Here is a 12,523-nt window from a genome sequence, read left to right as displayed (position 1 = left end):
GTTAAAGTATTTGGATAATAGGTGTGCCAAAACAAACAGGAAAAACTGTGTATTTCTTATGTCCCTTGGCAGTTCCAAACATAGTAATTAAATTTGGGTTATCCCTTTATTAAGTGGTAAGCAAATTAAATAATATATAAATTCTTCAAACATGTTGGAATCTAGCGAGTGTAAGAAATAAAACTATCAACTCTCTAAATGATATCTGAACTACTGAAAGATAAATCAAGAGAATAATGTTTGTATTGATAATGTTGTTACTGTAGATGCTGGCTTGTACCAGCATCCAGAACATTATTGTGCCTAAGACAAAACCAGAGAATTAGATGGAGCCACAGCCTTCCCTAGCATGGAGCTAGGCCTTCATGTTTATTGTCAGATGATACTTGTACAAAGCAAAAAGGATTTTCATTGTGAATAAGCTGGCCCCAAAGAGAAAAAGAGAGAAAGCAATAAGACTGCCCAGTTTCCATTGTGAATTGCCAGTTTATTGACTCATTTGTAAGTCATGGTTTTCCCCATTGAGAGAAGTAAAAGTAGGTTAGGTTGGTATCATATTGGAGCCGCCACCCCATGAAAGAAAATGCCAGAAGATCGAAAATATATTTTACCAACCTGCTTTCACAAACACATTTTTTACTTTGTTTTAGTCTTAGCATTTAAAAATAGAAGTCTGTTTTATATTGTAGACATCAGTAATGGGCAATGACACCATCTAAGGGCAGGTTCATTTTCTTTGTCCATTAAAGAATTAAAAGGCAAGAAAGTGTTTAGGGTAAGCAGAATAAATTTATTTGAAAGGAAAGCCATGAAAGGAAGTAGAGAAACTCTCCATCAGGAGAGGAGCCAAAGAAGAGTCCACTGGAGTCCTCTGGAAAATAAGTTTTATAGCACAGGATTCTTCCCATGCGTCTTCTCCTTCTCTTTGTGCTGATTGTTCAATGGCTTGTGCATTCACCACTCTGGCTCTTTACACTGGTTGAGTGTGTGCCCAGGGAATTATGGGAAGAAGAAGCTTTTGGGCAAATGCCCATGGACCTATGGGAATAAGAAATACCAGGTTGGGATACATTTTGCCCACTATGTTTAAATCCCTATCAATTTCTTTTCTCTCTCCCAGATAGAATCTGTCATACTGTTGCCATAAAGTTAGTTTTTCAGATCAGCCTGAAAGACTAAATTTAATCATGTTTAGAATGCCTTTCAAGTTTTCAGACATGCATTATTCACTGTGTAGGTAATAAGTAGAGAAATAGACCATAGTTGGAGAGGAAATGAGGATGATAATGTTACTGGAAGAAAAGAAAGGTTGATTTTGCCATATAATTTATGAAAAGTTAATCATAATTGAAAATGATTATAGTATATGTGGATCAATTGGAAAAATATTTTTTTTCTTTTTGGTGGTACTGAGGTTTAAACTCAGCACCTTGTTCTATCCAGGAATTTAATCTACCACTGTATCCCCAACCCTTTTTTAGTTAATTTCCAATATGGTTCTGTGGTTTTGCCCAGGGCTGGCCTCATACTACTGATAAACCTCCTACATGGGAAGGACTACAGATGTGAATCGCCCTACTAAGTTTATCTGTTGAAATGGAGATTGTTAGCTTTATGCCCACACTGACCTCAAAGAGCAACTCTCCTGATCTCCATCCTCTGAGTGACTGGTATGGCAGATATGTGCTGCCATGGTTGGCCATATGCTTCATTTACACGTGATTAAAAAGTCTTATGCTAAGTTATTCTAATCAAAAGCTGTCAGACTATCTTTGTCCTCTAAGGCCAGGATTCTCTGAATGAAAAGGAATAACAATTTACATAGGAACAAAGGTAATATTACAGTACATGCTGTTATTCACTAACTGACTAGCAAGAGTGAAGCAACTAAAAATTGCCTTTGCTTGGTGACATTTTTAGATCCCAAAAAGCTTAGGGCTTCCTCTGACTAACAAGAGCTGTCTTCTTTATAACTTGTGAGAAATGTGATTAGATGGCGTGACCCACACCTGAAGGAGGGCTGGCTTCAATAGAAATACAGGATGTAGGATTTCCCTTTCCCACACTGTTGGGGATTATTAGTAGGTGAGCCTGTTTACTGGCATTACACCAACCCCAACAGCTTAAACTACAGTTCCCCTCAAGTGACCACAAATCGAAATGCCAAATTAACAGAAAGGGAAAAGGTAAATTTTTAAAGTATGGGGCTGATGAGTTTAAGTCTAAATTAAAATTCTATCAGAAATGAATGTAGCATGGAATAAACTTTTAATTCTTGTTTGTAAAATTATTTTCAGTAATACATAAACTGTTGTAGTCATTGCTAAGGTACAATCTACTTCCCAGAATCTATCTAGTTTTTCACAGGGGGAAACTTGGCCACTTAAAAAAGAAGCACTTCTAGAAAATAATTACCATTTTAGAAAAATTAGAGGTAAATTTCTGAGAGTCAATTTCCAATAAAAGAGGTTGAACTTTTGCTTTGGCTTTTACTTTGCTTATAAACTCAAGATTCTAGTTCTTTGATGTAGGACTCATGGTTTTCATTTTAAAAATATGTTCTAGTCTGACATAGAAAGGATGAAAGGAATTTTTTTTAGTCTAGCTGTCACTGACATAAATATTGACACGATGTCTGTTTTCTTCAGGGTCAGTTTTGCTAATATTAAATGTTTCATTGTATTTTTTCCCTTCCAGATTGAATGGGCCTTCCGTAGTATATTTAAATATTCTATGGCAGTGACTCTTCCAAAATCCTAATGTGCTAAATATTTGTTACCATCAATTCTAGCTTAAAGATTATCATATACATTAATTTGTTATGTAATGACTAATCACAGAATAGTTAGGGTTCTCTTGTGTTGCCTATGCCTAAAATGCCAGTCTCTAGTCTGTATTGAAATAAATGATAAGTAGGAAAGCATTGTGTTTACATTCCCATTTGTGATGGTTGTGAAAAATACATAGCAGCCAGACTTACAACTTTAAAGTTGAGAGGGTCTTTATTTTGCAAAAATATCAACCCCAAATTTGTCATATTAATGTGTTGAAGTAATTATATTGAAAACAAAGATAATTTAGATTTATGCTTCATTTTGTGAACATTCATTCTGATGGTATTGACTTTGTGTGTGAAATATATAGGCAAGTATCAAGCCCAATTTGTTTTTTCATTCATTCATTCACTTGTTTCCCATTTCTTGGAGGTTCTTCTGAATGAGAAAAAGAATTAGAAAGAGATAAAAAAATACTACAAATTTATTGCAAATAAACTGATCTTGCAAATATAGTTTGTTCTGTGGCTGCAACTGGACTTCCTAGTATTTTCTGAATGAAGTCCACGTACACGCAGAAACACAAGCACCTCCCATGAACAAATATAGAGCTGGCTGTCAGAGGCAGAGACAAAACACAATTGCTGGAATGAGAATTGCAGGAATTTAGAGGTTTAGGATCTGTTCCTTTGTGTCAAGTAGGAGTCACCTTTCCCTTTTGGGAAGAAGAGTGTGATTCCATATTCTTTCATGGTGTTCCCTCCCAGGGCATACTCATTTTCTGTCCTCTGCATGAAAAGTGTGAATAGATAAATCCATCTCCCTCCATTCCCACACTTCCCACAAGTATTTGCCCTGGGTGGGCAATTAGGTAGATGTTTTGAGATACCCAAATGTAGGAAATAAAGGATATTGATTTCCAAAACAAAATAAAGTAAGGGAGGTGAAGATACTCAACTATTCAACATACCAAGTGTCAACATACATAGATTATGTTTATTCTTTCTGGTCTAAATTTGAGTAAAAAATGTTACTACAGAAAGTACTTAAGTTGGGCTTTGAAAGATAAATAGGACTTTTCTCAGGAAACTATAGATGGAAAGATATGCAGCATAGAAAAATACAGAGGTTCCAGCAATGGAGGAAGGAAGGATGAACAAATGTAGACATTATATTTCATGTACATTATGTAAAAAATGAACTATGTTACTTGAGCATAGGGACAGGAGGGGAGAAATAGAGGAGAACAAAGGAAACTGTGACATTGACCAAGAAACATTGTACCAATAATGTGAATTATGGAATTCTAATCTCTTTGTAGAATGACTTAATAATAACAGAAAAGAAAGAGCAGGAGAAGATGAAAAGTCAGAGGATAATGGTCAGATAAAAATACAACATGAAGCTGGGCATCAGTGTCTCATGTCTGAAAAACTAGCTAAGTCTAAGACATAGAAGATCAAAGTTCAAAGTTCAAATTCACCCTGGGCAATGAAGTCTGTGAGACTTCATCTTCAATTAACCAGCAAAATGCTGAACTAGAGGAGTGGCTCAAGTGGTAGAACGGCAGCCATGAGTGAGAGGGGGCCTGAGTTCAAGTGCACTCTCTCTCTCTTTCTCTCTCTCTCATTCACACACACACACACACACACACACACGCAAAATATTTTTTTAAAGCAGAGAGCAAATGTATTTGAGTATGAAAGTACAATATAGACTCTCTAAAAGAAGGGTCTCAGTGGATGAAAAACATTTTAGAAGGAAAAAAGGGATAGTTTTCAACAAATATGGAGAGGAAAGAAAAATAATTAAATAGTTTTAAAAGGCTTGGGCTCAGAGCACACACATTTGTACATTTAATATTACCCAACTTAATTACTTAAGAGCTATTTTCCAAATTTCACAATAAATTGTAGAATGGCGTTAATGGAGTCGATGAAACCTCACTTACTTTTTTCTTGTTTTCACATGTGCATGTAAAACTAAAACTAAATACAGATTGTATGAATTTAAATCACTTAACCAAAGATCAAATCTAGACTTCATTCTGAAAATAAGGATTGGTTTAGAAATAAGAATTCTCAAAGTGAACATTCTCAAAAGTTTTCAGATGTATCAAATTTAGAATGTGATTATACTGTTTGGCATCATGCCTGTAATCTCAGTACTCTACCGGCTTAGGTGGGATGGCCAAGAGGTCAAGGCCAGCATGGGCTACATACAGGCTATGTTTAGTTGCCACCCTCACTCAATTAAAAAAACAAAACAATTTTTTCTTTATTCTTAAAAAATCTTATTCCCTCCTGACACTCTAAGCAGACTTAGCCTTTTGCAAAGTTTAAATTGCAGCATATAAAAAACAGGAAGAAAATGATACCTTATTAATTTCCTCAGTTTCTTGTACACTTCATTTTCTATTTTAATTTCAAGTCCTATCCTTAGGCATGGAACTTTTTTTTATCTTAGCTGTTACATGAAGAGCTCCTGCTCATTGTGTCACAATTCAAATAAAACTTCCTTAAATTATTCTCATGCATATACACTGTTGTAATTTCCCTCCTCCCTTATCCACTGATATCACTTTGTGTCTCATTTTTATTCATACTACTAATGAAATCATCATCATTGTCAACTTACATATTTTCTGTTCCCTTACTCTACATGAGTGTTCTAGATGGATGGTAGTGATTACATTACAGTGCCCTCAGACTATTCTGCTTTCAGTACACAAAAGAGCACATTGAGCACTGTTCCTGGCTATTTTTTGCTCAAGGCTAGCACTCTGCCACTTGAGCCACTTCTGGCTGTTTTCTTTATATGTGGTGCTGGGGAATCGAACTTAGGGCTTCATGTATACAAGGCAAGCATGCTTGCCACTAGGCCATATTCCCAGCCCAAAAGAGCACATTGAAAGTAACATACTGGGGCTGGGATCTAGCTTTGGTTATTTGTCAGCAATAGCAGTACTGTGGTTGTGAAACTCAGGCAGGAACTTAAGGGCTGTCTCCCTTAAGGGTAACCTGGAGAAGCCATTTGGGTCTAAAAATAACAATTCACGGAAGAATCAGAGAAGTTCCCCAGAGGTGCTAGAAGCAATGTTGCCCCTCTCATCCTCAGAGTCCTAAATCATTTTCCTTCTTTCCTTCCTTTCTTTCCTCTTTCTTTTTGTGGGTCATGGGGCTTGAACCCAGAACCTAGGTGCTGACTCGAGCTTTTGTGCACAAGGCTAGCAATCTACCACTTTGATCCACAGCTCTACTTCCAGTTTTCTGGTGGTTATTTTATTTTGTTTTTGCTAGTCCTGGGGCTTGGACTCAGGGCCTGAACACTGTCCCTGGCTTCTTTTTGTTCAAGGCTAGCACTCTGCCTCTTTAGCCACAGCACCACTTCTGGTCGTTTTCTGTATATGTGGTGCTGGGGACTTCATGTATAGGAGGAGGCAAGCATCTTGCCAGGAGGCCATATTCCCAGCCCCTGTGGTGGTTAATTTGAGATAAGAGGCTCATTGACTTTCCTGCCCAAGATAGTTTTGAACCACAATTCTCAGATCTTAGCCTCCTGAGTAGCTAGGCTTACAGGCATGAGCCACCAACACCAAACTTATCTGTCTGAACGTTGCTTAGCATTTACATAGGCATCACTAACTCTATATAGAATTGGTGATTTGATGGTAGCTATAACAAGGAGTTCTCCTAGGCTGGAAAAAGAAGAGCCGACCAATAGAGTGCTTTTTTCCAAATGATACCACCCAGTAAGCAGGAATTTTGCTCTAGTGGCCACATTTTCTTGGTTGGAAAAAAAATCCACTACCCTATTCCTTTAGAGGACATCTATTTCCTCTGACAAAGCTTTTAGAGAATGCATAAAAACTTTCTCTTCGTGGACGCAACCGAGGAAGCATCGCTCAAGTGCCTCTTCCCACCCTCCTCCTGCCGTCATGTCTAAGTCTGAGTCTCCTAAGAAGCCTGAACAGCTGCAGAAGCTCTTCATCGGAGGGCTGAGCTTTGAAACGACCGATGAGAGTCTGAGGAGCCATTTTGAGCAATGGGGAACCCTCACGGACTGCGTGGTAATAAGAGATCCAAACACCAAGTGCTCCAAGGGGCTTTGGGTTTGTAACTTATGCAACCGTGGAGGAAGTAGATGCAGCTATGAATGCAAGGCCACACAAAGTGGATGGAAGAGTCGTGGAACCAAAAAGAGCCGTCTCGAGAGAAGATTCTCAGAGACCAGGTGCCCACTTAACTGTGAAAAAAAATTTTGTTGGTGGCATTAAAGAAGACACTGAAGAGCACCACCTACGAGATTACTTTGAACAATATGGGAAAATTGAAGTGATTGAAAACATGACCGACCGAGGCAGTGGAAAGAAGAGAGGCTTTGCTTTTGTAACCTTTGAGGACCATGACTCCGTAGACAAGATTGTCATTCAGAAATACCATACTGTGAATGGCCATAACTGTGAAGTAAGGAAAGCCTTATCAAAACAAGAGATGGCTAGTGCTTCTTCCAGCCGAAGAGGTAGAAGTGGTTCTGGAAACTTTGGCGGCGGTCGTGGAGGTGGTTTTGGTGGCAACGACAATTTTGGTCGTGGAGGAAACTTCAATGGTCGAGGTGGCTTTGGTGGCAGCCGTGGTGGTGGTGGTAGATATGGCGGTAGTGGGGATGGCTACAATGGATTTGGTAATGATGGTGGTTATGGAGGAGGCGGTCCTGGTTACTCAGGAAGCAGAGGCTATGGAAATGGTGGACAGGGTTATGGAAACCAGGGCAGTGGCTATGGCGGGAGTGGCAGCTATGACAGCTATAACAACGGAGGAGGCGGAGGCGGCTTTGGCGGTGGTAGTGGTAGCAATTTTGGAGGTGGTGGAAGCTACAATGATTTTGGCAATTACAACAATCAGTCTTCAAAGTTTGGACCCATGGAGGGAGGAAACTTTGGAGGCAGAAGCCCTGGCCCCTATGGTGGTGGAGGCCAATACTTCGCCAAACCACGAAAGCAAGGTGGCTATGGTGGTTCCAGCAGCAGCAGTAGCTATGGCAGTGGCAGAAGGTTTTAATTGTTGCCAGGAAACAAAGCTTAGCACGAGAGGAGAGCCAGAGAAGTGACAGGGAAACTACAGGTTACAACAGATTTGTGAACTCAACCAAGCACAGTGGTGGCAGGGCCTAGCTGCTACAAAGAAGACATGTTTTAGACAATACTCATGTGTATGGGCAAAAAAACTCGAGGACTGTATTTGTGACTAATTATATAACAGGTTATTTTAGTTTCTGTTCTGTGGAAAGTGTAAAGCATTCCAACAAAAGGGTTTTAATGTAGACTTTTTCCTTTTTTTTTTCTTTTTTGCACCCATGCTGTTGATTGCTAAATGTAATAGTTTGATAATGAAGCTGAATAAATGTGTCTTTAAAAAAAAGAGAGAATGCATAAAAATAAAGACAAAACAACAATGACAGCAGAAATAACAGTAACAACAACAAGAACAACATGTATACTAGCTTTCTAAAATGTTGTTCAAATGTTCCATCTCTTAAAATAATGGCAAGAAAATCTGCATTTATGAAGCACTTAAGCCTGGCTTATGTACTTTACAACACTTTTACTTCGATGACACAAAAGCCATATTTGTGCCAAGAAAATATAGATTTAAAAGATAAACACCTCGGCAGTTCAGCTACTTTTTGCAGTAGGTGTTCACTTAAAAAAGCTCCTACTGACCCTAAGTGGGTCAATTCACAGCCACCATCAGTATCCTGTGGCTGTTAATACCATAATGAGAAATGGAAGACAATGATCCAGGTTCTGCTGCTACTGTTCAAAGCTAAAACTTATCCAGAAAGACATCTTTGTACAATTGGAGTGCAAAAATACAGCCTTATTTTATAACAAGTCATATTTTTAGAAATCGTAAATAGCAGTAATGTTAAGCATTTTCTTATTCAGATGCCTAAATGCCTTCCTTCCTTTCCTTTTTTTGTTTTGTTTTGTTTTGCCTTTTTGAATGCCTTTGAATTGCAAATAACTTTGGCAGATCATTCCAATGTTGATGGGAAAAATGAGAAAGAAATTTTAATGTTTGGGCTTTTAAGAATTGTGGATTTGGCTTTCTCTTCAAAGAACACTACTATATTCTTACATTATAAGCAGCAATAATAACACTTGAATAGGAATGCTTTATAATCCATAAAAAAGGTAATCCAAAGGCAAAGATATGAGACATGTATTTGAACTATTCAATTTCATAAGAGTCATAGAATTTTGTGTCTCTACTAGGATTTTATGTGTAATTTCACTACTTACTAATTTTCTAGTGTAAAGGGGAGAATAAGAAAGCATGGCTTCCAAAGAAAAGTTTATTTGATTTATAGAATTTAATTGCAAAATTTTGCTAATGCCAAATTTATTGAAAGCTAAAGTCAGCTTTTAGTTGTCCATACTGAGTAACCATGATAATCTCTTAAATCAACTCGAATTGTAAGCCTTAAGCAAGGTTTGCTGGGAAATGCAATTTGGATGAAATAGAAATCAGTATGTTAGCAATAAACCTGGTCTCATCTCTCTTTCTTTCCTTAGATTTTAGGTTTTATTTTCTCTTTCATTGGACTTTATACTTTCTATTTTAGTTTATGATCTTTATTTGCATTCTTCATTTATTTAAAGGAATAATACTGTTATTAATAAAAAGCATCTCTATGTGGACGGATCATTTCTATTTCATTTATGCAAGCTTCAGGATGTCAGCCTGTTCTCTAAAATTGTGTTTATTTTACTGAATCATTTCTCTCCTACCTAGGCTTCAAATCTGCAATTTGTGAAAGGGCTTATGAATATTAGTGGTTGGGCTAATTTGAAATAAATGGATAAAAGGCATGTGATAGGATTTTATGAAGACTGTGGGGGAAAAAATAAGTAGGATTTGATGATCTAATTTGATATTGAGCCCTTTACTGGTTGATAACAAAAGAATCATAGACCTAGAGGGATAAAAGGTAAAGAAAAGTTAACTTTTCCCTATTTGCTAGGAAGGAAGGATTTCCTGTCACTCTACATTCAAGTATAGTTTGGGGGTGGAAGGACTGACTTTCCCAAAGACTAGCTGTCATTTCATAGTCCATTAATCTTTGCATGTTGGAGGACTGTGAAAGAAAGGGAAGCTAGAGCCAGCCATGCAGGAGATATGCTATGTAATGATGCTATAGCAGAGTTCTTGGGCTGACTGTAGTTAGTCCTGCCACAGAAGGTACACTTTACATACCTTAGGCTTTTAAGGGAATCAATGCCGAAATTTTCAAGTTCCCTAATAGAATGAAGGGCAAATACCTATTTAAAAAATTCTTTATTTTTAATTAAAAATTATTATTAAGTGATATACAGAGGGATTACATAGGCCAGGTAATAAATGAGTATGTTTTATTTTTGACAATGTCACCCCCTCCCTCTTCCTTTCCCAGTTTTTCTCCTCCCAATTCCCATCTTGCCAAGTTGTATAGTTCATTTCCAACATAGTGTCTAGTGAATTGGTTCACCCTTTGTCCCACTGTTTCTGTGCTTCCCTTTCCCCTCCCCAAACCAGATAAACTTCTGTACCCTTTGACTTGTATACAAATTATCTATTTTCTAGAAATTTCAGTTATAAAAGCTGAGAGAGATTGAAAAGATAATGACTAAATCAAGCTACACAGCCCTGTCCTCTCTTACGTAATTCTCAGTCAAAAATGTAGGAATATTGGAGATTTGTCAAAATAATTGAATGTCACTTACTCCATGTTAAACATACACTTGTACCACAGGCACGGTTCTCCAGTTCCTCTTTATTGCTTCTGCCTCTCTCTTTCCCTCCTCTCTGGGCTCAATCTGCAAACTATAGCAATAAACAAATATTCAATAACCTTGTTTTGTAGCATTCCAATGACTACAAATTCTGAATATAAATAAATGTATCCAATACCTAACATATGTAACTGTAACCTCTCAGTAGATCAGTTTGATAATAAAAATTTTTTTATAAAAAGATAGAATGCTATGGTAATGTGAGCCATATAATATATGAGTATTTCTTACAACAACAATTAGAAGAAATCTTATTTTTTTAAAAAGCCTTGTAACCACACATGCCTTCTTTCAGATGGAAATTATTTATAAACACCAAGAATTTATCCAGAATTGACTGCTTTTTGGATATTTTCTGATATTGGACAGTGTTGTTAAGAGGCTTACTGGATAGTTGTTGTTTTTTTCAAATTTTTATTATCAAACTGATGTACAGAGAGGTTACAGTTTCATACATTAGGCATTGGATACATTACTTGTACTGTTTATTACCTCGTCCCTCATACCCCACCTCCCTCCTCCCCCTTTCTCTTCCTCCCCATGAGGTGTTCAGTTCACTTACACCAAACAGTTTTGCAAGTATTGCTTTTGTAGTTGTTTTTCTTTTTTTACCCTGTGTCTCTCAATTTTGGTATTCACTTTCAATTTCCTAGTTCTAATACCAGTATACATGGTTTCCAATATACTCAGATAAGATAACAGAGATAGTGTAGGTACAACCACAGGAAGGTGATACAAGAACATCATCAATAATAGAAGCTACAGATACACATGGGACGTTGAAAGTAGTTACAACTGTGATATAACAATCGTTTCCATAACATGGAGTTCATTTCACTTAGCATCATCTTATGTGATCATGAGGGTATAGCTATTGGGCTCTTGTGATCCTCTGCTGTGACTTGCCTAAACCTGTGCTAATTATTCCCAATAAGGAAGACCGTAGAGTCCATGTTTCTTTGGGTCTGGCTCACTTCACTTAGTATAATTTTTTCCTTCCATTTCCTTACAAAGGGGCAATGTCATTCTTCCTGATAGAGGCATAAAATTCCATTGTGTATATGTACCACATTTTCCTGATCCATTCGTCTTCTGAGAGGCATCTGGGTTGGTTCCAGATTCTAGCTATGACAAATTGTGCTGCGATGAACATTGTTGTGCTGGTGGCTTTACTGTGATTTTGTTTGTGTTCTTTTGGATAGATACCCCACAGTGGGGCTGCTGGGTCATAGGGGAGTTCTATATTTAGCCTTCTGAAGAATTTCCATACTGCTTGCCAGAGTGGCTGAACCAGTTTACATTCCCACCAACAATGAATAGGGTTCCCTTTTGGCCACATCCCCTCCAACAATTGTTATTGTTAGTTTTCTTGATATATGACATTCTTGCTGGGGTGAGATGGAATCTCAATGTTGTTTTGATTTGCATTTCTTTTATGGCCAGTGATGTAGAGCACTTTTTCATATGTCTCTTGGCCATTCTCATTTCCTCACGAGAGAAGTCTCTTTGTAAGTCTTTAGCCCACTTGTTGAGGGGGCTATTGGTTCTTTGCGGTTTTGTTTTGGAGGAAGGTAATTTTTTTAGTTCTGCATATATTTTAGATATGAGGCTTTTGTCCGTTGACTGGCCGGTAAAGATCTCCCAATCTGTGTGCTTTCTGTTTATCTTGCGAGCTATGTCCTTTGCCATGCAGAAGCTCTGCAGTTTGATGCAGTCCCATTTGTCCAACCTTTCTTTGATTTGTAGCCTTTCTGGGTCTTTGTTTAGGAAGTTCCATCCTGTGCCAAGGAGCCCAAGTGTTTCTCCTACTCCTTCCTTTAGTGTTTTCAGGGTGTCTGTTTTGATTTCGAGGTCTTCAATTCATTTGGAATTGATTTTGGTGCAGGATGATATATAAGGATGTAGTTTTAGTTTG

The 12,523-nt window shown here is 37.7% G+C and overlaps 1 pseudogene; it reads left to right on the top strand.

Annotated features, from left to right (window-relative positions):
• The first annotated feature begins 6,711 nt into the window (after positions 1–6,711).
• Positions 6,712–7,885, top strand: LOC125353934 (annotated as a pseudogene).
• The last annotated feature ends 4,638 nt before the right edge of the window (positions 7,886–12,523 follow it).

Source organism: Perognathus longimembris, chromosome 1 (assembly GCF_023159225.1).
Source record: "Perognathus longimembris pacificus isolate PPM17 chromosome 1, ASM2315922v1, whole genome shotgun sequence".
In the NCBI taxonomy this organism is placed as follows: Eukaryota; Metazoa; Chordata; class Mammalia; order Rodentia; family Heteromyidae; genus Perognathus; species Perognathus longimembris.
Note: the sequence above shows the minus strand (reverse complement) of the source record. Positions and strands in the feature narration are given on the sequence as shown.